The sequence below is a fragment of the Poecilia latipinna genome, unplaced genomic scaffold, assembly GCF_001443285.1.
Source record: "Poecilia latipinna isolate Pla-1442-1.1 unplaced genomic scaffold, P_latipinna-1.0 Scaffold2248, whole genome shotgun sequence".
Taxonomy (NCBI): domain Eukaryota; kingdom Metazoa; phylum Chordata; class Actinopteri; order Cyprinodontiformes; family Poeciliidae; genus Poecilia; species Poecilia latipinna.
In genome coordinates, this window is record NW_015114864.1 from 68,093 (window position 1) to 92,233 (window position 24,141).

At 38.8% G+C, this 24,141-nt stretch overlaps 1 long non-coding RNA gene across 3 annotated transcripts in view; it reads right to left on the minus strand.

Moving 5' to 3' along the window:
• The window catches only part of LOC106936951 (uncharacterized), a 56,470-nt gene extending 39,369 nt beyond the window's left edge, over positions 1 to 17,101 (minus strand). For all 3 annotated transcript variants that reach the window (XR_001422271.1, XR_001422270.1, XR_001422269.1), the window contains exons 1-2: positions 16,489 to 17,101; positions 16,128 to 16,229 (exon numbers count right to left, since the gene is read on the minus strand). This is a non-coding gene — a long non-coding RNA (uncharacterized LOC106936951). The remainder of the gene's footprint in view (positions 1 to 16,127; positions 16,230 to 16,488) is intronic.
• Between the last annotated feature and the right edge of the window lie 7,040 nt (positions 17,102 to 24,141).

Consider the following 24,141-nt stretch of genomic DNA (forward strand, 5'->3'; position numbering starts at 1 on the left):
CTCCGGAAAAAATTTTCCCTTTATTACTCGGGGAAAAAAAAAAAAAAAAAAAAAAAACAAATGGCTCCGAGTCTGATGTAAGATATTGTCCTCTAGATCAGACACCAATAATAGTGGAGAAAAAAAATTGCTTTCTTTTTTTCTTGTTGCTGTTTGAAAGAGTCACCAGAGGTAATGCCAGGTAAAACAGCAACAGAGCTGCTTAGGTGGAAACATTGTAGACTAGCTTAGAGACAAAACAAATGTTAATGTCAAACTCTTGAGTAAACTTTCCAACCTTTCAGTCATTGGCGATAAATATTTTTAGCTATGGACGTCAGGCAAAACAATTTTCATTCAAGTTGATTCAGATTTTCCCTCCTGCGTGAATTTCTTTAGGATCTACACAAGTAAAATTTGACACTTTTTTTTTTTTAATGGCTCAGTCATACCAGTACGTTTTTACATGCAGCAAAGACATAGAGCTCTGAGGGGTCAGATTTACACATTTTGATTTAAAAAAAAAAAAAAAAAAAACTAATGTTTTGATTATTTTGATTGGCCCTTTTCCTTGTTTATCATTTTGAGAAAAACAAAAGTGACATGGCCTGATTATTGTAAGCAAAGCTTTGCTTTAAGTATTACTTTTACAGACAGGAGCCTTTTATTTCCAGAGGGTTTTGTTCACAAAGCAAACTGCTGATCAACTTTCATAGACTTAAAAAAAAAAAAAGGAATCCAGGTCATAATTTTATATCCCCCCCCCATTGGCTTATTGTATTTATACAAATAGGCTGGCCTCTTTTCACTGTTCCTGTTGCAATAATCCATGCACTAAACCTCCTTTACAAGAAAAGGCTTATGATGCGAACCTTGTCATATTCAGCACCTGTCAGCAAAATGACCACTGTACCAGGCCAAGCCAGGAAAGTGGCCTATTCATTATCCTAATCTCATTAGTTAAGATCTGTTAAGTAGAGACTGGTTTTAATGCATGCTTTTTCCTTTTAATTATTGGCCATAAATACATGGGAGTGCATTAGGGCCTCGGGGCGAAGAGCAGAGCGGCTCCTAATAGATTAGGGGACAAGCACATTATCTAAATGTACATATCTAACTAATCATGCATCAGCCATAGCCATGTGAGCTTTGTGACATCAATTGCAGTTTGACATCTGACCCCAGCTTTGGCCTCTCATAATTATCCGGGCGAAATTGACGTCAGGATTGCATCAGGTTCCTCTTAACAATCTGGCCGCTTTCTTTTCCCGTAACGATTAGAGCCGCGTTGCTGTTTCTGAAAGAAAACAGATTTATTTTTTATTTTTTTCCCCTAAACTGCTTCCTGGTTAATCATGTTGGGGATTAAATTATTTTAGGATTAGATTTGAAAACATGATTAAGAAATGCACTGTGCTGTAAGTCTGATGATCTCAGAGAGAAATGTGGTGTGTTTATTTTTTTCTTCCCATAATTTACAAGTTGGTAAAAGATCAGCTGTTCTCTCTCTTTCTCTTCCTCTCAATGGCCTTAAAGTGAAAGATCCAACAACTTTCCTTAAAGATGACTGACTTGGTAGCAACTTCGTCGTGACACGAGATTCATGCATAAGATACATAAGATGTTTCGACTTTATTTTTGTCCCATAAAGGAGATTGTGTAGGTTCATAGCCATCTGCTTTAGACTAATAAATATTATTCTAGTTTACTAAATCAAAAACCATTAAAAGCAAGTTTATAATCAATAGATTAAACACAATTGGTAGCAGCAGTAAGATTCAACTTAAGACACTCAACAGTAAAACATAAATTGATAAACTTGAAAATGAGTTTTTGTGAACAAATAATTCATTTTCGTCTCTTACATTGACGTTCGCAGTGTGAAAAAACCTAGAGAGACTGTGTTGGTTGCTGCGGCTTCCTGTCTGACAGTCGTGTGAGAAACCAGGCCAGAGTGCACAGCTAAATAATTAATCAATAAAGCTGTGACATTTGAAAAAAAAAAATCCATTAATTTATCAAATAGTTGAAATACCTTTCTGTAAGTTTGGCACCTGGCTAACGAGGAGCTGAGCTAGCATTAGCTCTCGACTCAAGCAACAAAGATCTTTATTAGCAGCAACAGTCCAACTTTGTAGCCGCATATGCTAGGCAGATAAATCTTTACCAAGAAGCATTTAAGCTGCATGTGTATTTGAGGACGTGTTGCTGGGATATTATAGCAGCTTTCTGAAACCTGGGAGTTTTGGGGGGAAAGAATATAACTTGCTTGTATCAAAAACACACAGGAGCGATCTTCTGAACGTCAGCATAAGACAGGTTATGAAAAGTGTCAGTTTTTAGAGGGGGTTTCAAGTATTTACAGATTTGAGCTTTCTGTGGGCTGCTGTCAAACCCTGAGGGTCTGCTGTATATATTTCAAGTCCAAACTCAGTCATCTTAGGAAAGGAAAGGCTGTTTTTGTCACTCTCACATGAAACACATATTTAGTCTACTGTACATTACAATCCAAAAAAAGTGGTAAATAAGTTTTTTTCTCTGTTTATTGATAGTTTATGGGTTATTTTTCTGTTTAATTGTTATTCTAAATCTCAATTATTGAAGACAGTATATGAGTGGGAAGAATTTGGCAGCATTGTAGAAAATGGACACTGGGAAAGAGCTACCTGGAAATACAAACCTTTTTTTTTTTTCTTTTTGTACAATAAATAAATACGTTTTTAAGCGAAACAGTCGCAAATTCAGTATGGACCAAAATTATTCGATCATGGATTTTTGTTCCACAATCCAGCTGCCGTCCTGTTAGGCTACATCATAGCTTCTGCCAGGGGGAAAGTTTTGGACTGAAGTTCCGGCCAAACCTGCATCTGCTCCTAATCCTATTATTACATATCAAAGTACAACACAGCAATCCTTAGCACATTTCTGCTTCCGTATGAAATCGGGACTCCTCTGTTGTTCTTCTGGAGTTGCTCACCAGTCGTGGGGTCAAACAGGTTCCTTCACACGTAAAACACGTCCAACATCATGCACAGTTATGCGATAACTCTGCGTTTGCTGCACGTTCCCATGAGGCGTTCAGCACTTTGATGCCGCCGCGTGTGTTTCCCCATCTCCACAGCTGTATTTGTTGAAGCGCAGAAAAAGATTATGAGCTTTCAGCATCCCCGTACAGTAGGATCGCCGTTTGAAACCGCGGACCGTTCGCGCACAAACACAGTAATTACTGTCTTGTGTTCAGATGTTAAACACAGGTGATGCATCCACCCGCGTTTCCTCCCCTTTTTAATTACCGTACGTCTGACAACACGCTCGTATGAGTACATTAACTTCCTGCCGGCCGCCTCTCCGTCATTATCAGGCGGCCTCGTTCGTTCAAAGCAATTATGGCTCGGCCGACATGTGCGGATGGATGTCTGAGAGCAGCAGGTCATAACGGTGATATTGTATTGGCCATATTAGCCAGTCAATGCGAGCCCAGGGCAGGTTGATTTAATTACACCATAATACATGAGCTTGATTAGCCTGGCTTTCCCCCCCCCCTCGCCCCTGGAGCAAATACAGACTGTATGTCATAATTATAATAATGGGGCAAATGATGAACGGTTCAAAGTAATATCCCTTTGTGGTTTGTCACCGTTAATCATAGCAGTGATTTTTCTCTCTCTCTGTGTGTGTATCCGCGCAGCGCCCTGCGGTGCTGAAATTTATTGGATTTTGACACACTGTAAGGAGGGAATGAAAACTGACGTTCGATTATCAGCTGAAGACGATAATGGGGAAAACACATGAAACCAATTTTAAGTCATTTATTGTGGGAAAAAAAAAGAAGAAGAAAAAGAAAATGAATAGGAAATCTGCTTTCAGGCCAGTTTTACCCTAAAGCTCATGTTTGAAAAATAATAATTTTTCCCTATTTTCTCTGAAGTCTTAATGAATATACTAATCAAAGCAAACTTGGCATTCAGGTAAGGTCTTAAAATAAGTAAGCAAATAAATTAGTTTTGTTTCTTTTTTTTTTTGTAGTTATTGTGTTTTAAATTAAGAACTACCCCCCAATCCTCACACCTATCATCAAAGCAAAAATAATTAATTTGGAAATGCTGTTTAGAGATAATTTACATATAAATGTGTTTGGAATAAAAAATAAAAAAAAAAACACAAAGAAAAACAATACAAATACACCACGGTGATAAATGACACCCAGAAGACTACAATTTAGAACGAAAATGGAAAACAAGCTGATTACATTCAAGAACAGCTTCTTCTTGACCTGTCTTTCTTCAGAGAGCGTGTGGGCCCTGAGCTCAAGTTTCATGGTTTATTCTTCAACTCTGTTGACATTTTTGAAAATCTTCAACATTTATTTAATTAACCGAGATTGTCTAACTTTAGTTATAATGAGCAGAAAGAAAATTTAATTAAATGAATATGATTTTTCTTTAAAGTCATAACTGTGCAGAACTGATCTTAAGTGTATTGAAATTGAGTTAATTAGACTGTATTAGAGCCGATTAGCTTGCTGGCTTTCTCTTCTTCAGTACAATTTTCCACTGATGAAAAGTGGGTAATTTTTCTGATTTTTTTTTTCTCCTTTTTTCCAAGACATATTTTCTGTGAAAATCTGTAAATAATATGTATATATATATAAAATAATGTTAATTTAAAAAAAAAAAAATAAAACTGGTTAACATAACTGTACATTAACCCTGCAAAGTGCAGTATGTGTGGTGATTGACATGATAACATAAGCAGATAGTCATCATTTAAATTTAAAAATACCTAATTATGCGAAAATCATTCACCCCCAAGAAACCTTTTATTTTTTTTCTCTGTAATTTCTCTAACGTTTCTATAAAAAAAAAAAATTAAAAAAAACCTGTGATACCAAGTTCTGCCACATGGTGGCAGCAGAGCTTGGTATGAGCCTCCATGTGCTAGCTCGAGCTCATACTGAGTTGGGGTTTGCATTTCACTCATGAAAGCCGCAGCGTGTTTGATAGCGCGGAGCATGCTAATAAAACCCCGTGATGCGGCTGACACCGGCTGACACCAGGACAAGAAAAAAGACGCCTTCACCCTCCTCCTCCTCCTCCTCCTTTTCCCCAGTGTCTCCGTTTTGGGAACCCCTTAAATAGCCCAGCATCACCCGCTGCATGTTTATTAGTCATGTACCAGACGAGCGGCTGATGGACACGGATGCTCATTACCGGTTAGTGTTGCTTCATGAGAGACCAGTCTGGTCGTCAGTCACTCAGAGGCAAACAGGCCTGACTGAGGCGAGAATCGAACTGGAAGGGTAAATGTTGCAGAACAAATGCAGCTTTCACTATAACAGGGCGGGAGACAAAAACAAAAAAAATCACAATGCACTATGAATATGTTTATATCAAAACACGATATTTTAAATGCTTGAATTAAAAAAAAAATAGATGTTTTATCTGCTTCACCAACTCGGGTACAGTTTTCTTAGAATTTGTCAATCTTCAATAAAACTGCCTCAATCCTCCTTCCCCGTCTGTCTGTGATATCACCAAGTCTGCTTTTAATTAACCTCCACAAAATGGCAGTATTTGACATTTAAACAAAAACATTTCGCCCTCCTTGCCTATCGAATTCCCCCTTTACTTCACACACTCTGCGTCTGAGGAATGTGCCATAATGCTGCATAATGGGATCAGTCACTGAGCATTAGGCCTGAGAGAGGAGCAGACCGCAGAGGACTGACTGCACGGTTTCAGGCTGCTCTGTCTGAGGCGGCAGGTGCTTTTTGCATGAGAGGGTTCATCAGCACTCTGAGACATTTTCAATTGATTTCCCCCAGGATCCCCTGCAGTATTCGCACCAGAAGACGAAGGGATCTGAGCACCGCCACGGGGACCAGTTTCTCCCCACGTGGTAACAAATTTCTTGGTAAATGCAAATCCATACTCGTTTAATTCAGATGATCGGTGGGTGATGATGTCTGGTGTTCACCACCAGATGGTGCAAGATTATAGTTTGTACCTTAACAGTTACTGGATCTCTGTCTTTGTAAAAACAATCTCGTTAGCGACCTTTAAATGGTTTACTTTAAGAGAAGGTTTATAGTATCTTTTGGAGAAAAAAATAAATTAAATATTTTATGTGATTTTTTTTGTATTATTTCCATTTTATCATACATATATTTTCTATTTAAGATTTTTTTTTATTTCCAGAGAAATAAAAGAAAAAAACTAATATGGTTTTACTTTATTTCTTGGTGTTTCTCATAAGCCTTTAGTTGCACTTCCTGTATAACGGTGATGTACTTGTTACATTTTCATGTATTATATTTATTTTAAACTTTACTGTCTTCCTAGGCAAGTTTTGGAAAAGATGTTATTATTAGCTGAATAAAATAAAACTAACAAAACATGAAGGACAACGATTTGGAATTCATTCATATTGCAATATAATCTATGAAACAGCAGATGGCAGCAGCATTTCATAAAAAAAATTATCATTCACCACAAGGGGGAAAAAAACATGCCGCAAACGTACCTATTTTGTCTGTCTATATAACTTGTGTGATTTACAATTCATTCTGATAAAAATACATCATAATTCATATTCCACTTAATTCTTAAACTGTAGTTTTGCAAATTTCAACAAAAGAATCTTTACCTTCATCTAATAACTGTCCCTGAATCTCCACAAACGACAGCATGAAGTGCAAATATGTCGCATCCTCTGACATAAATCTACACAAATAGATCAACATGAGTAACTTTGTGTCAGAAAGTTTCCTGAACTTTATTCAGACGATTGACTGAAGATACGTCAGATCATGTCTAATGTCAAATACCTAGGTGGTCCCTGTACGACCGGTGTCAAAAGACTGGTGCTGCATTTAGTCGGACTTGTTTTTGGAGTTATTGGACTGACTGTCACTGGTTCTGTTCAGAACCTTTACAGACAGAATTTCTAGGGGCAGTCACGGTGTTGAGAGGATCCGTTTAGGTGGCATCAGGACTGAGCATCTGCGTCTTGCAGTTTGTAGTGGTCTGATGTTTTCTTCGTCAGACCTCTAGAGTGATCTACAGCTCTCTCTGGTGTGGTTCACAGCTGAACGTGAAGCAGCTGGGATGAAAACGGGGACCTCTAAATCAAAGACCGTGTTCTTAAAAATGGTAAATGAGTCTTCTTTGGTTCCAGGGGGTTTTGTTCTCATTTGACAGAAAAAGCAGGAGAGGTGCAGGTGGACTGGTGTAGAGTCTGTGCTGGTTTGCAGTGGTAAAATTCTTGATTTACAGATCGACCATCGTCTATGCTCACAAACTTTGGGTAAATACCAGAAGAATAAGGCTGAGGATACAAACTGCCAAAAAGAGTTTCCTCCACATGGTATGGGGTCTCCTTTAGAGATAGAGTGAGAAGCTTGGTCATCCTTGGAGCACCTCAGAGTAGAGTGATTGCTCCTTTGCATTGAGAAGAAGCCAGTTGAACCTGTAGGATCCCTCCTGGATGCTTCCCTGGTGAGGTGTTGTGTGTGTTTGTACTTAGCCCCTTTTGCTCTCATATCCCTGAATACAACCTGGTCCAACCAATTCTCTTCTGAAGTTATCTGAATTGTAAATAAAGTCCATCTGCACAAACTTCAATCTCAGCATAAAGCCAGCTGTTCTGGGAAGTTGCAAACCTCAGAGGTTTGTTGGAGAGCATTAGTGAGCAAACGGCATCATGGAGACCAAAGAGCACAGCAGGCATATCAGAGAGGAAGAGTTTAAACCAGGGTTATGTTATAAAATGATATCCCCAAGCCTTGGACATCTCACAAAGGTCTGTTCATTCATCTGTAATGTAAAAAACATGGGAAGCTGCAAACCTACCAGCTATCTATCTGTACCGATGGAGCTGGCGAGGAAAGCATTAATAAGAAAAAGGCCTCTGATAACTCTGGAAAAGCTGCAGAGATCCAAAGGTCAAGCGAAAGAATCTGGACAGCTGTTAGTCCTGTAATATCAAAAAATGCGAGTCAAGAAGAAAACCCATTCCTGAGAAAAATCCATAAGAACTCCCTTTCAGCAGTTTGCTACAAGTCATGTAGGGGATACGTCAAACATGTTGAAAGAAATCTCGGCAGGTGATGCTAAAGTTGAACTTTTATGGCCAATATGGCAAAAAAAATCATTTCCCATCACTTTGAATATACTATTCTCTTCGAGAGACAAAATGGTTTCTGAATCACACTGTGGGGTTGCTTGTGGGATTGATGTTGAAAATAGATGGAGCTAAATACAGGAGAAACCTGGAAATAAAGCCGTTAGAGACTCCCAAAGACTTGATCTAAAACACCCAGATATAAATCAAGTGTGATATCCATGGAGAACTGAAAACCAACGACTACAAACACAAAGTCCATGCTATACTCAAGACCACAAACAACTTATATCTTTAACAGCAGAAGATGTGATTTTGCCAAGTATTAAGTCAGTGGTGCTGGTAAAAATGCACACAACATATATATTTACTTTATTTGTGCAATATGTTAAGTATTGTGTAAATGTTTTTTTTTTTTTTAATTGTCAATTATGCTTATATCTTGTGTTGTTCTCACTTTAAATCTTAATTAACATGCATTGAAGTTTGTAGTTGTAATGGGGTACAATGTAAAACAGTTCATGTCTTTCAATGCTCATCGCAAGGTACTGTAGGAGACCGTCCTTTGTCTTAGTGATCATGTAATTCACAAGGTCCCAAGGAGAAGTACTTTATACACACATCAAACACATACACATACAAAATTACACAGTACTAACATATTCCAACAGGAGAACAAGCTAGAGCCTGACCAATGGAAAAGTGGTAAATTTCATTAGTCTGAGGGTCTTCTCACTCATGGCAAAGCATAGATTTCTGGGAAGTGCAAGAACCAAGGCCCTGAGTCACTCCCAATTGTGGGTCAGAGCCGTTTCAGGCTGTTGGAAGAAAATTATGTCAGAGGGGCCACTATGGAGTGCATGTTCTCAGCCCGGCTAGCAGGAATTCCCTGTGACAAGGCCTTACCTTTCTTCACACATGGCCCTGTGGACCTGTGGGATAGGCGCTGGGAGGTGATGATGTATGAAATTATATTGTCCAGATGTGTTTATACATGCATCCATAACTGCAAGAAAAGAGAGAGCTATTGTACTTGGCAACAACCACAAACTTTGTTGGATTTTATGTGACAGACCACCAGAAACTGTTTCAGGAGTGCGAATACTTTCAGAAAGGCCGCCGTGGCACAGACTTGCTCCCGGTCACGTGAACATACCATTCGTCATCAACGTGGTGGCTCTGGACCCCTCACCCGCCGCATGTTTTTTTTTAATCGGTCCACATGGTTTCTCAGAAGATAGTGGCAGAGATTGTGACACACAGGAGATGCTGAGTAATACCGCCTCCTGCTGCCAGGGATGACATCCCGACAAAGCATGGAGGATTTCCCAAAAGCATCAACTCCTATGGAGGAAATGTTTCATAATCCCAAATCCCACCATGCAGCTGTATAAGGCATTATTTCGCCATGTGTTCTGGTAAGTAAAGCAGCATATGCCAACAATGTCCAAAACACAACATGCAGAATTTTTTTTTTTAAAACTGCTTCCTTTCATGTCCTTACTGAAGCTTTGTGATATCTCAAGCCCGGTTTTAGAAAACCAGTGTTCATTGCACTGCGCATAGGATCACATTCAACAAGTCAATAAAAAGAAATAAGCTTGGCTATTTTTAATCTAAGTGTGCCACAGGTGGCTCCCAGGTGGTTAATCCGCTTCACAGCTCAGTATTCCCATAACTGGGGATGGTTTCTTGTTCGGACCTTGATTTTCAGACATTGGGTCAGTGTTTATTTATTGGAAAGGAATCCAAGGTCATGAATCATCATTTTTTTGCGTCACTCTGTTAGAAAACGTGCCAGAGTTGTAACAGAATATGTTGATTTACGGTTAGCAAATGTGACTGTAACAGCGGCTGACTATGCTAAACTAAAAAGAAAAAAAAAACTAAAGAATCCCAGAGCTATCCAAGATCTGACTGTAAAATTGTAATTTGTAAATTGAGACTATTACTTACCAAAAGTGTGCTTTTTGTAATAAACCATGAAAGTTATCGGCAGAGACAGCAGCCAGCTTTCCTACTTGAGTGTGTTTCCTGGAGAGGGAGCCCTCATTTCACAATTATACTATCTGGTTTCAGTGCAGAGGGGTCCAAACTGCAGCATCAGGGTATTCCTCCTGATTGGGATCGCTGTCTGAGGTCGGGAACACCACTTTTGGATCCAGCAGAAAAACATACCACCGAGTCGGGTTTCCTGAAACTAGGGGGGGACGCTTTAGGCTGCCCGTTGGAATGAAATGACTTCAGATGAATCGACGGCGAGGCAGAGTGTTCCCTCTCAAGGGATCTTTGATTTAATAAAGTCTGTTTCAATTTCTACAGCGTTCTAGAGTCAGCCCAAACAAAGAGAGAGAAGACGGCACTTTCTTCATTTTAAATCAGCGTGCGCCGAAGTAAGATAGAGTGTGCACGAAAGTTTGTGAATGGGTTTTCTCCCGATTCTAATCTGACTTTCACCCAAATGTGACAAATACTTTTTTTAATATGTGTTAAAAATTTGTAAAGGACATTGAAAACAGAACATAATCCAAATCTAAGTTGAAATCTACCCCCTCTGCTATCAAGTGTGAGGTGTGAAGGTTAAGTCTGGGGCCTCATAGGAGTGGTCCAAGATTTGAGCACAGCCCATCTTAGCTTATTCCTCATGTGATGCATTCAGGCTAGAATGGAATGAGAGCCAGATGGGAGGTGAATAAACGGAGGTGGATGACTAATATCACAGAGTGAATCATAACAGTTTTACCAAAAGTCTCTGTGGTGTGCCGCCGACAGCCAAAAAAGGCAACGGTGCAGATGTTGGACAACAAAAAATGCTGCAAGCGTTTTCACTCGTTTATGAAATATGTGGATTTTCTGCAACATTTATTTTTTTTTACAAAACCACAAAACAGTTTAGGAGTTCGGTAATAAATAAAGTTTTTGTGTCAATTCAGAAAGTACAGATGTGCTCTGATTGATTTTAAATAGACGTTTGCCAATATCAGATCAAAGCCCAACACATCCATTAAAGTTAATCAAATCAGTTTCATGAGTACGTTGAAAACGTCTAATAGCTTCAAGTAGCAAATGTAGTACAGGTGCGTTCAGTGTTACACTTTCTTAATCACTGACAGTGAACTCAGGTTGTAAAGCCACAAGAAAGTTACCCTAGAACAGATTTAGAACATGTTAGAATTACAAAAATTTTAGAGAAAGAACGGCTTTTATACAAAGTAAAATGTCAATATAACTTCCTTTGTTTACTGATTTCCTTTCACATCAATTCTAATTTGTTTTTTAGTACTGATGTGCATGAGCACTCCCAAAAGTACGCAACAAACACTTTGAAGATGTTGTCGGCCTGATGTCGAGTTATGGTCACATGGAGCACTTTATGGAAAAATAGATTGAAGATGAATCAGAAAAGTGAATTTTGAACAGCTTTAAGAAAAACAGCTACGCTGAATGAGTCGTCTTAATCGTATGCTGTGTTATATCGATTGTCTATGTTTTTCCGAAAATGTGTTGCTTAAAATATTGAAGTAGATGTCCCACTGCAGATGTTTATAATATAATTAAGGTGTTTTGATCTATATTTTGTATTTGTACATTTCGCTTTGTAGTTACTTTCATTTTGAATTTGTTATGTGATCTGCGTATGCTATGTATTTTTAGATGCCTATGTTGAACGCGTGGGCCTCAGGAAGAGTAGATACAGGGAATTGAAACTAATGGGCATCCAAATAAAAGAAACAAATAAAGATTTCCTTGTGTTTGAGGATTAAATATATTCATGATTTGAATATTCTAATTGAAACCATTTTCAAGGCAAAGACCTGGATCAGTCAGTTTGGTTGAACCCACATATCAAAATGTCATACAAAGAGGGGAAAAAAAAAAAAAAAAAACAAGTGTGAAGCACCCGGCCCACATGGTGACCCTGCAGCCCTCTAACCTCCTAAGTCATGCTTGTAAAAAGAAAAATAAATCCCTCCCAAATGGACAGCTGCCACGGTTTCCAAGCAACCCACACAAACAACAGGAAACGGGAGAGGAATCCCATTGGAGATGCCGTGAAAAAAGGAAAGGCATTGACAAGAAGCAGGAAATGGGGAGGGAAAAAAAGGTGGGGGGGAAGAAGGCATCGCTGGCAGGGCAGTTAAACCTCCCCATAAATGTCCGTCGAGGGTGATTTTTCTGGACTTTAAAGTCAGAACGATTGGTTCTACACTAGAGGTGACTTGTGGTTGCCATAATCCAGGATTGATCTATTTTTAAAATCTTTTTTTATTAGATGTCAATACCATCACCAAGGTCAGGGAATAACACTGACAACAGTTACAGTCAACTCTCCATAGGAGGAGTGGCATGAAAATACATCTGTACTGAATGACACCGACTTCAATCTACACTCTGGTTTTGCTTAACATGTAGTTAAATAACCCAATTTCACCAGTATCAGATAGCCTGCTAACTCAAAAATGACATTAATGCTAACGTCCCAACAGGAGTTTTTGCAAGACATTAATAATATCCTGCTACAACACGGGGTTAAAGGTTAAGACCACAACTATAATCAAAAACAGGCAATGTGTTTTGCTTGTCTGAAGAGAAATCTAACTCCACACATATACGTGGCTCCATTCTATACTTCTGGCCTATTGATAAATGGACTTATAGCATATTTTAGCACAATTCCAGGTAATATGAAGTGGACAAAGTAGACAGAAAAATTGTTCTTTTCTCGAACGCCATCAAAGGTAATCATCAGCGCTTCCTATCAAATTTTGATTTAAGCATTTTGAAGTAAAGAAAAGATTGTTGGAAATGGTAAAACCCTCAAAATGTCAAATTTGCAAAAAAAAAAAAAAAAAAGTTTGTACACTCACTTTAGGTGGTTTTTGGCTGTCAATCTGCTAAAGGAAAGATGGAAAAGCAGCATTTTTTTTAAATAAGATCTGACATAGCAAACACTCCCATCCACTTGTGGGTCTGTGCTTTACAAAAGGGACGAAACTCTGAAAATGTCCTGGTCCAAACTTCCTGCACAGTAGGGAGAACTGTAGCCTAAAATGGCAGACGAAAGGTACTCCATTCTGGGATGGGTGGTGGATCGCATCGATTCACTGGTGGGTCTGTGCCTTTCCTAGAAACACACAACTCTGAGAAATTTCTAAGTCCAAACCTCAAGCTTGGAATGGAGGAACTCTCTATTTTTCTGAGATGTTTGGAACATCTGTATCTTGTTTATTACAGCCATGTGTAACGTCAACATCTGACAAAATTACGCTCTGTGTAGCCTGATTGATTTGCTTGAAACCAGTAGACGGAAACATGCCTAATTTGCATTTTCCTTTTTTCTCGAAAGTTCACATGACAATTGGATGGAAATGCATCTATTGAGAGCTGCCTGAGCAAAGAATACACAGCCAGACACGGTTACTGTAGGGGCCAATACAGTCGCTCTTTCACTATCAAAGTCATGGTGAAGTCATCCACGATCTCTTAAAAATTATAATAAAAAAATAAAGCTAAGACACTTTTCAAGTAAGCATAATGTAGTTAACAGACTTACAACATAACAAAGCTCACATAGGCGTTTTCCCATCACCAGTTATCACGTCTCTGCAGTAGGAGTCTCAGATTGCACGATACAGCATTTGCATACATTTCCACTTGAGTTCTAGACATCCTCTACAGATCTCAACAGAAAGGCACTCAGTGGTTTGCTTACAAAGAAGATGTCAGTTAGGAAAGAAAAAAAAAAGTAAAATGGCAGACTGTGGACAAGTCACACAATCTATTGGAAAATAATATAAAAAAAGATTACGAGTTCCCCATGTGTACTCATTGTAAAATGGAGAGTACTCCCCCATCAAGGTTCAGAGCTTTAATATTCCGAAAATGGGTTTCTGGGGTGTTCATCAGAACCTTCTCCATTTTTGTTTGATCTTGGTTTAACAATTAGGTTAAGAAAAGTTCATTTTAGCATTTAGTAAAGGCTGTATCCATTAGTATTTTGGGGAGAAAAAAAATTAGAACTTAAAATTTTTCCACATTTATATCACAAACTTTAATGTATATGATATTTTATGTGATAGACTAATTTTAAAGGTCTTTATGACTGTAAATGTAGGGGAGGTGTGATTGACATTTTGACCTTTAAAATTTCATGAATATCTTCAAAGCCAAAGCAGCACAAAAACATTTTTAATGCACAAATGTTTGACACCATTTTTGTCTGATTTGAAGAAGGTGGATGTCTTATTTGCTCAGGTTGGAGAAAGACCCTAAAAATACATCCAGGGCTGCAATGGAACGGATGTACAAGAGCACATCCGTAGGTTAGAATGGTCCAGTCAAAGTCCAGATCTGAACCCTGCCTAGAATCTGTGGCAAAACTTAAAAATTGATGTTTACCGACACACTCCAACCCAGTGGGACGGAGCTTGAGTCACTTGTTTTTTTATTCTGTCTGTCTGTTGGAGACACACCCCAAAAAGCCTCGCAGCTTCAACTACAGTGAAAGGCAGTTTTACAAATTATTGACTCAGAGGGGGCAGAAGACTGGAACCAGACCACATAAAGAAAAATCCATTAAAATAGTAGAACAATACCTCAGTTTTAAATTTACTGCTATACAAGATCATTTGAGGAGAACTTGCCGTAGGACTGGATCTCTGTGGACAAGATCCAACCGTGAGGTACACGGACCATCTTAAAGATTTAATTCTCTCCTTAAACGACCTGATAAAAAAAAAAAAGGCAAGAACTACTTATTTTTCAGAACTCATTGCATCACATAGGAGAAACCCTGAGTTCTTATTTGACACAATTGAAAACCCCATTTGTGATCCCTTCTCCTTATTTTCCACAAAAGCAGATTGTAATGTTTCTTCATGTCATCCCTGAACTTTTCTTTAAGGATGCATTTCAATGTCTTGGCCCTTTTGTGGTGAACATAATTAATTCTGGGTTTTTTTTATCCATTTAGATGCTATTTAGATGTTATTTGTCCACTGTTTAAGAAACCACATTTGGACTCATCTCTACCACCAGCTACAGACATCTTGAAAGTACTATATTCTCTATCAAAGATCCTGGGAAAGACTTTAGCTAAGCAATTATATCATTTTTTCTGGATGAACATAAAGTTCTGGATATTTATCAGTCATGTTTCCGTAAATTTCTCCTAACACAAACAGCTTTGTCAAACAAAACAAAAAGTTTCCAGTGACATGTTGGTGGCAGCTGATTACGGAGAGCAAGGGAGAGAAGAGGAGGGGGGCAGCACATACACAGGTTTGATTGACAGTGCTAAGACCGTCCACCTGACTCTGGTTGGTTGTTTCTAGATAGCGTTAGCACTGGGAGAAGGCAGAGAAGCTAATTTTTTTTCAACGCATACCATACTGTCACAACATGGTGACAAATATGTAAAAAAAAAAAAGAAAAGAAAAAATTTGGATTAAAGTTAACATACTGCAGCTTTAACGAAATGTCTCAAAGCTGAGGCTATGGGTGTCGAAAAATGAACTCAAAATGGTAAAGCATGCTTTTGTCTTATTTGGACTATTTTAACAGTCTTTTTACTTGTCTTATTAAATCAGTTTTAGATTGTCTTCAGTCTGCACAAATTGAAGACTCTTAACAAGGACAAATAGAAGAGAACACATTATCCCAGTTCTGGCCTCCCTGAACTGGCTCCCTGTATATTATAGAATACGGTTTAAAATATTAGTCCTGACGTTTAGGGCACTTCATGGCCAAGCTCCTAAGCATATTCAGAAGTTATTGGAGGTAGACGTGATACCACGAACTCATTATGAAACTCATGGAGATCTCGCTTTTAAGGTTGCGGCCCGAGGCTTTGGAACTCTCTCCCACTGTCCCTGGGCTGCAGGAACTCCACTGACTCTTTTTCACAAACATACCGACAACTAGACTACTAAATATATTTTGGAGTAGATTCTTCCTTTATGTTTGCATCATTTTTGAAGAGCTGTGATTTTAATGGCTGCGATAGGTGTTACCTAAATAAATTTTACATACTTACTTCTTGAGCAGAAGCAGAGGCGTCCTGGAGTCTTGTCAACGGGACAGAGGCACGGATTGACCTTACGAGCAAGTTTCCCCAAACCAAGCACAACCTAAGTGCCAAAAATATGAGGTTAATTGGGATGTCTGCTACTGTCGTTATTTTTAGATTAATCCCCCATATAAACTAAACCAAGTTTTTTACATGTCACTAAATACAGAAGTTACAAGAACCTGAGGGTATGTGATCGGTTGGGATGGCAATATCAATGTTCCTTTCTGAAAATGGAAAAATGAACAAACCACGCTAAGAAAAAAAACACCCCCCAAAAAACATGATAGTCAGCACACTATAAAGAATGGAGTTCTTACCAATGCCTGTCCACTTATCCAGGATGCAGACCCGCAGAGCGGCGATTCTCTTTGTGAATCCCGCATGTGCGTTCAGTTAGGAGTATTGATGTTCCTTGTAAATCTCCAATTCTGTCATACTGTAGTTAAAAAGAATAGCAGTGGAAACAATGACTGCCTGTGACAAGTCATCTCTTAATTTTAAGTGGACACGATGGCTGCATTTAGACTGAACACAGATGTCGGAGTGACCCGTCGCGTAACCGAGGCCCTGTCTGTGCCGCAGCTGCGTAAACGGCTTTTTAACGTAGAACAGCCCGGCGGAGGAAACCCAACAGTAAAAGCGGCCACGGCGTATGAGCAAGGGTTTAAATCACCAGCAAAGACAAAGGCCTCGGTGCGACATTCAAGGGCCAGAAAAGCGAAACCATCCAACCTCGTAAGTCCCGACGGCCATTACTGGCACCGCAGCTAAAACTCAACGGGATGAAACGCTGGTAGACAGAAAATAGGCCTGACGTCATGCTGTTAGGTTTCAAACTGACAATATGGTCCTCATCAGATCTCCTTCCTGCATAATTATCTGCACTACAAGTCAGGCGGCAGCGTTGCCTCATAAGTCGTGCGCTTTCAACCCGCAGGAACTGTTATTGCCGCGGCGTTTGAATTAGCTACACATGTGGGTAAGATACAGAAGCCATGGTGGAGCTCTTATCACAACTCGCACGGTCAGCGAAACGGCTTCGGCGGGATTCAGTAAAGGATCGTTAGTAAGAAAAACACTGTCGATTTCTCAACCCTGTGGAGATGTGTTTAATCAAGGGAATAACAAACAGCAGACAGCGCTGGCATTTCTTTTATTTCTGTATTTGCTTTTCGCCGCAGACGGTTACTTTTTCTTCCCTGTTATTTTGAATCTTTTCTCACAGTTTCTTTTATTATTATTATTATTACAGTCTTGCAAAAGTGTACACATGAGCTAAGCTATTTCCTCAGCTTTGAAATTTGTGGTTATAGTAGAACCACAAATTTAAACATAATTCGTTGGGTCTTTATGATCAACTGTTTTTGAAATAATATTTTTTTAAAAAAGAAATCATGTGATGCACGACAATCTGTAAATATGTCGACTGCAAGTTCTGCACATCACGAAAATGACCGGTTCTGGCATACATCATGCTGTGAAGTCGTTCAGATCAAAGCATGTGCACATGTTAAAATGCTAAATCAAAGTCCAAATGTAAAAATCAAATTGCAAATATAAAATAAGATTTAAAAGCTGCTGTTCACAGGCACTTTTTATTCTAGCTGACTGAGCTTGAGAATTAAAAAAAAAAAAAATACAATGGCCAGAAAATTTGAGCAGCTATCCCAAAAGTCACACACTTTAAATGTTTACTTGAAAGGAAAACAAAAAACAAAAAAAAACTCTTCTCTTTCCCACTTTATAGTCAAGTTCGTCTATCACAGAAATATTAATTAAAGTACAAATGAAGGGATAAGAATACCTTCACAGTGATTCAGACACAATGAAGACAATCGTCACTGGAGCAGCACGTAAACACATCCTGCGCACCACTTCTTCCCGATTTTTCTAGCAACAAAGGATTAGTCAAGGGCCGTGTGACAATGAGAGCCCCCTCGCCCCCCGTTTTTTTTTTTTTTTTTTACGAGCCAGACATGTACGCTACTTCCTGTTCAGAAGAGGAATCTCTGAAAAAAGCCTGCTGCTAATCATACGGCGCTGTCCAGACATGCCTAAGATAGCTCCCAGCAGTTCTCCATTGAAGTGTGCCCTTACATGTGTCTGTATGTTCGGACTCAAAGGTAAAAAAAAAAAAAAAAAAGGAGAAGTAAGGAAGCAGCTTGGACGCCGCGCACTTGCTAAAGGACGAAAGGAGGCATTCGGCCTTGGAACTTCTTCTTTTTTTTCAATTCCGCTGACAAATTAAATGAAACGCTGTGAATGAAGGAAGAAATCATTTTTCAGGTAGCTAACTACATTCCCCCTGGGTTGTTCACAACGGTAGAGATTGTGTTTGATGAATGTTTACAGCTGTGATTCAAGTACCGTGGCACAGGGGGAAAAAATAATAAAAAAAAAATCTCAGAAAATGGGTAATTATAGCATAGGGGAACTTTGGATTGTCAGTGCGCACGTTTCCCCGGATATGTCAAACAGGAATTATACTTTGTACGCGGAGATGATTAACTACACAGCCATGAAAGAGGGAACTTGCTTGAGGTTTGCGTCCCTCGAGTTGTAAAAAAAAATAAATAAAAAATGTCCAAACTACTCCCGGACCGGGACACGCTTCTTCTCCGAGTTTACTCGTCTCGTTTGTGTCATATCAATATCTTCTCCGAGCTCCGCTTTCTTTTTTTCTTTTTTTCTTTTCTTTTTTTTTATTTTACCCCTCTTGCTAATGGTTCCTTATGTCTAGACAAACAAATAACAACGGGGATAAGCTAAGAACTTGGCAAAGTGTTAGATCTGATTATTTAAACCTGTCAACTTTCCGTCTGACTTTTATGCGTAAATCTTTCAGGGAGTTCTAAGAAATGTGCTCTGACCATGCCAAGATGAAGACCGACTCCCGTGCCAAACCACGGGTTGTAAATATTATATTTGCTGGCATTAAGCGCAGCACTTATGCTGCAAAACTCACTCTCGTGCTTTTCTTTTCTTTTCTTTTTTTTATATATATATCATCAGGATCATTGAAAAAGAATTAGATTGATGAAAGATGCTCCACACTGAAGTAATCCACCAAAAGAAGAAAACAAGAAGAAGACCACAAAAAGAGAAGGATTATGCTTTTTATTTGTCCGTCCTGATCTGGTTTTTTGGTTTATAATGGCATACTAGCATAGGATAAATAATTTTTTTTCTTGAAAGATGAAAAAGTGCATCAAAATGATGTTTTGTTTTTTTGTTTTTTTCTTGTAAGACAAATGAGCAAGGAACGGGCCACTCGTATATCTCAGACAAAGACAGCCTAACATGGCTAATGCTTTCAGCAGACGTGTTGTAGCTGCGTGGAGCGTGCAACGTAAAATTGCCAGATTTAACAACATCATAAATCAAAATTAGGTATTTCCAGGAAGGATTTATAATAAAGACAAATTCTTGTTTAGAACAGAATGTTTAGGGATTAACTGATGATTTGTGTGATGATAAAAAAAATAAACAAAGCTCCCAGGAAGGATGTTAGTACGAGACGTCAAGTACTGCAAACTATCGCACTTGGCTGTTTTTTCTTTTTTTTTTTTAATAAAGCGATGTAAGCTGACTCTTTGTATATATATGCACACACACAACCGTGTAGTACTCATCAATCAGTGAATTATATATTCTTTCACTGCCTTGCAAAAGTATTCACAGCCTTAAAACTGACCCACACAAACTTCAATATGTAAAAACACCCATGAAAAGTAGCTTTTAATTGTGAAGTGGAAGGAAGACAATGGTTTTCACATTTGTTCACAATTAAAGTTAATTTTGAATTAATCCTTTTAAACTAATGAAATCCAGCACAATAGCTTAACTTACTATATATATATAAATTTGTTCATAGACACCACTTTGATAGAGCTACTTTTATTTCTGTGAATATCTGTGGGGTTACGTAGAGAATTTTGGTGCTCAATCATTTTTCACAGGCCATGCAGGTGATGCTGCCAACTTGTGGAGGAGTTTGCTCTGATCAGATGAGACCTAAATATTGGCTTCGCATCAAGCGAAACATGGCGGTGGTGGCATCATGCTGTGGGGAGGGCTGTTGTCCATGGGGGACGGTAAAATCGGTCGGTGTTCAAGGGAAATTGAACGATGCTAAAAGCAAGTTTAACCTTCCAGCGGAACAACCCACACATTCAACCAGTTCAAGAATTGGTATTCAAGTATTGGAATGATCTAGTCAAAGTCCAGGCATGAATCAAATTCAGAATTTGTGCCAAGACTTTAGATCTGATGCACACAGACACTGTGCATCCAATCTGACTGAGCTTGATGGATTTCGCAAAGATTCATTTTCAGAAGGTGTCCAGTGACCTTCTGTTAATTGATCGCCAATAGTCTGATCACAGTCCACTGTGTGTTTGTGGCAGTAATGAGAAAGAGTTTGAAGAATGAAAAAGGTGTCTGGATTCTTTGGTAAGTAACTGCAAAGTATACTTGAAATATAACATACTAAAATTCTCCTAGCAAAAAAGAAAAATAGTCACCTCTTTACATTTGTTGTAATAAGCATTACTCTCATATATATATATATATATTTTTATTTTTTATTTTTTTTTTTTAAATCAGTCTTTAAGAATAACCCTTTTTACTGCTTAATACCCAGCGGCTACAGTCCCTGTAACTAAGCCTCGGCAACTGTTGACACAACGTTAGCTACTGTTGCTTCCCTCAGCATTACAGAATCCATCATGAGATGCTTAAAGTTGTTCAGCGAGTTGCGCCGGTTGGCTGGTGCCCATCGGCTACTTTTCTCCCACCGCTAAGTTTTAGGATAATTCATCTCCCAAACTACGTGATCCTGCTTTTTTATCTTTGAGCTCACACACGCTCATTGGCCAAGCCGCAGCTGACGCCAAAGAGCTTCTGTAGGCAAAGAAAACACCGCGTCCCATTACTTTCTTCTGGTGCAGGCAGCGTTGCCCCACAGCTCTGCCTCGCCTCGCCTGCCTTCCCCCAGAAGTCAATCTGTTTCTGATTATGTGTGATCATCCTCGGGCTTGCCAGAAACATTTCAGACACAAGCAACTCCATTTTTAGTTTTTTTTTTTTTTTTTCCAAGGGACCTGGAAGACATTCAAAGTAAATGTCATTGTAGCTTGTCAAAGCCATCGTTAATTATGATGATTGGAACAAATGATGTGATGACATTACGGTTTTTAAAATAATTTTCATACATAAAAACATGTGCTTGGAGTATTACAATGACATTGAACTGTACCCATTTGAAATTTGTCAGTGCAAGCTGACAGTGTTAATTTTATTATTTAACGCTCAGGTATTTTGGATGTTCTTACTGATTTGCAGCAACTTTTCAGATCAGTTGACAGGTGAAGATGGTAAGCTGGGCTATTAAACTAACATCCACCAACACTGTACCTTTCATTTTTAGATGTTGCTTCTCTTCTTGCTACAGACACTTTGTACAAAGTCAAAACTTGGAGAAATGAACAGCAATTTATGAACCATCACACCCTGGCACATTGTTGATGAATTGCTACTGCATAATAAGTTACGTTTAAGGGAGTGTCGCCATCTTGTTTTTCTTCACGACTTGATAATCAGACAATCACCTCAGGAAGAAAGTTCCTGAGATGGGAGCATTCACACCAACCCTGTTTAGTCCGCTTTAATCAAACTTTAGATCATTTGTCTACAAAGTCAGTTTTTTTGGGGGAGAGGAGGCGTGAATGAGCAATCGAACTCTGATGCAGATGAAAAAAGCCAACTCTGGTCCTCCTAAAAACCTAGGTCTTGGTTCAATTAAAGTGAACTCTGGTGCAGTTCGAAAGCATGTGGATGGAAGCAGACCGGAGACCTCTCCAAAAGCAGGAAGTAGACCATAGCGCATGGCATTCTGTGTAAATACAGTCAAAACAAACGTGCAAGTCAGTGGACATAGACTTTATCAAAAACAAAAGGGAAATCATGCAGACGCTAAAATCTGACGCTACTCCAGGTTTTGTTTACATTTTGTGAAGAAGGAAGTTGTGCTCATGCCTCCTGAGATTTTTTTGTCATTTCCTTCAACAGTTCTTGGTGCAGCGCCACCACAGGTGTGTGGGCGGGGGTACAGGTTTTTCATATAGCTTGGATCATTTGCCACAGTGCAGTGGCAACGAGAACGGCACCAGTTAAAAATGTAACAAATGTTGCAATTTTGAACCCAATCGAACAGATCTACTGGACTATCAGGTGTGAAAACACCCTTATTTGCTAATATAATAAGCTAGGTACAGTTCTTTTTCTGTTGCAACCATTCCATGAATTCAGCAAACAGATGTGACTGAATCTTTCATCGGTGTAGAAAGAGCATCTGCATAGTTTAACCTGAATTATTATTGGGTGATTGCTTTGACATTGGTGTAGCACTTATGTAAGTTTTGCAGCAGTGGAACATATGTGATGTCCCCACACCACACATTGCCCTGGCTTTGAGTCTTTTTTTTTTCCTTCCACATCCACATTGTGTATTACTTGTATTTGGGAAAAGATCCATCGTCAATTAACGCTGCAGCTCACCTCTACACCCAGAAGTCCAAAATGAAGCCGGACAATGGAATATATTATCTCTTTCACTGTGTTCTCTTGGCATGAGCAGAACAAGATAGAATTACGACGGAAAAGTTTTCTGTGGCAGAATGAGTCAATATTTCAGTTCTCTGTAAGAAAAACCAGATGAGCTTCAAACAGGCCAAACAAGAGAACCAGACCATCAAGGCTGTTATCAACAAGAGGCATAAAAGCCAGCTTCTGAGATAAGACTGAGGGATTCATGGGACGGACGGGTGGCTTTGTGTGTGTAAGATACCATTGAGACAGGTGTACGCAATAACATCTGGGGAGGCTTACGGCTTGCTACAATCTATTTAGTGTCCATTCATATTTTAGCAAAACTGCTAGCGTAAGAAAATCTCTTGAAGAAAGATAATTTACATCAGTTGGGGTTTAAAGCAGGGGCGAACAAGTTTGTCTCCACTACGATGTGTGAAATAACCTGAAATAAATTCATATTTTAAAGTTTTATACTGTAAAAATATCTGTATATTTAACAGCGATTGCCAACAGTAAAATTGCTGCTGGAAAAATCTGTAAAACTAGAAAACAATTTCAACCTGCTAATCTGATGTGAAACTAATCGGTGAAAATTATCATTTGTACATTTTACATTTTGTACGTTCATTTTGCAGGTTGTTTTTAAGTTTGTTTTAGGAAAAACACTTCTATCCTCCTTTTAAAACATTTTCATTTTTTAACTATAAAGTCAACAACAACAGTGCCGTCTAACCAATGAAAGACAAACAATGTTTTCCTCATAATTTTACAGTGAAATTCTTACAACAGCTGACAGTTTTACCACAAAATCCACTTTTTTTTTTCTGTTTATGCGGTGTGCAGATCATGTCCAAAGTTCGCACTTTTCCAGGATAAAATATGAGTTCAAATACAAGACTGGCAAAAACCAGATGAAGGAAGCAAAAAGGAAAATGGAAAGAAGGGATTAAGCAATAAACCAATGAAATGAAGAGAGAAAAAAAGGGGGGGAAAAAAGAAACATAGAAAGAAAAGATGTAGCGCAAAACAGGTAGCAAGAGGATGCAAAAAATAACTTAGTAATAATCAATTGTTAAAAAGAAGGATGCTTGGATGCAGAGCAGGACAAAGAGCAAAGACAGAAGGAAAATTTTCAAAACATGTCTTTCTTCAGTCATAATGGGTAAGCATCAAATCCCCTACTCCAACATCTCTCTGCCCAGCAGCCTAGCCATCAGGCCAGAACCAGAGTTAAAAAAAAAAAAAAAAAAAAAAAAAAGCAAATGAGGTAGAATATCAGTGCTGGCCAACAACTGACGGTGTCACTCATGACGTGTTTCTTGGGAATATCATCTCTGCTGCTGAGTTGATGGCATGCCATGTCAATCATGAGAATCAGT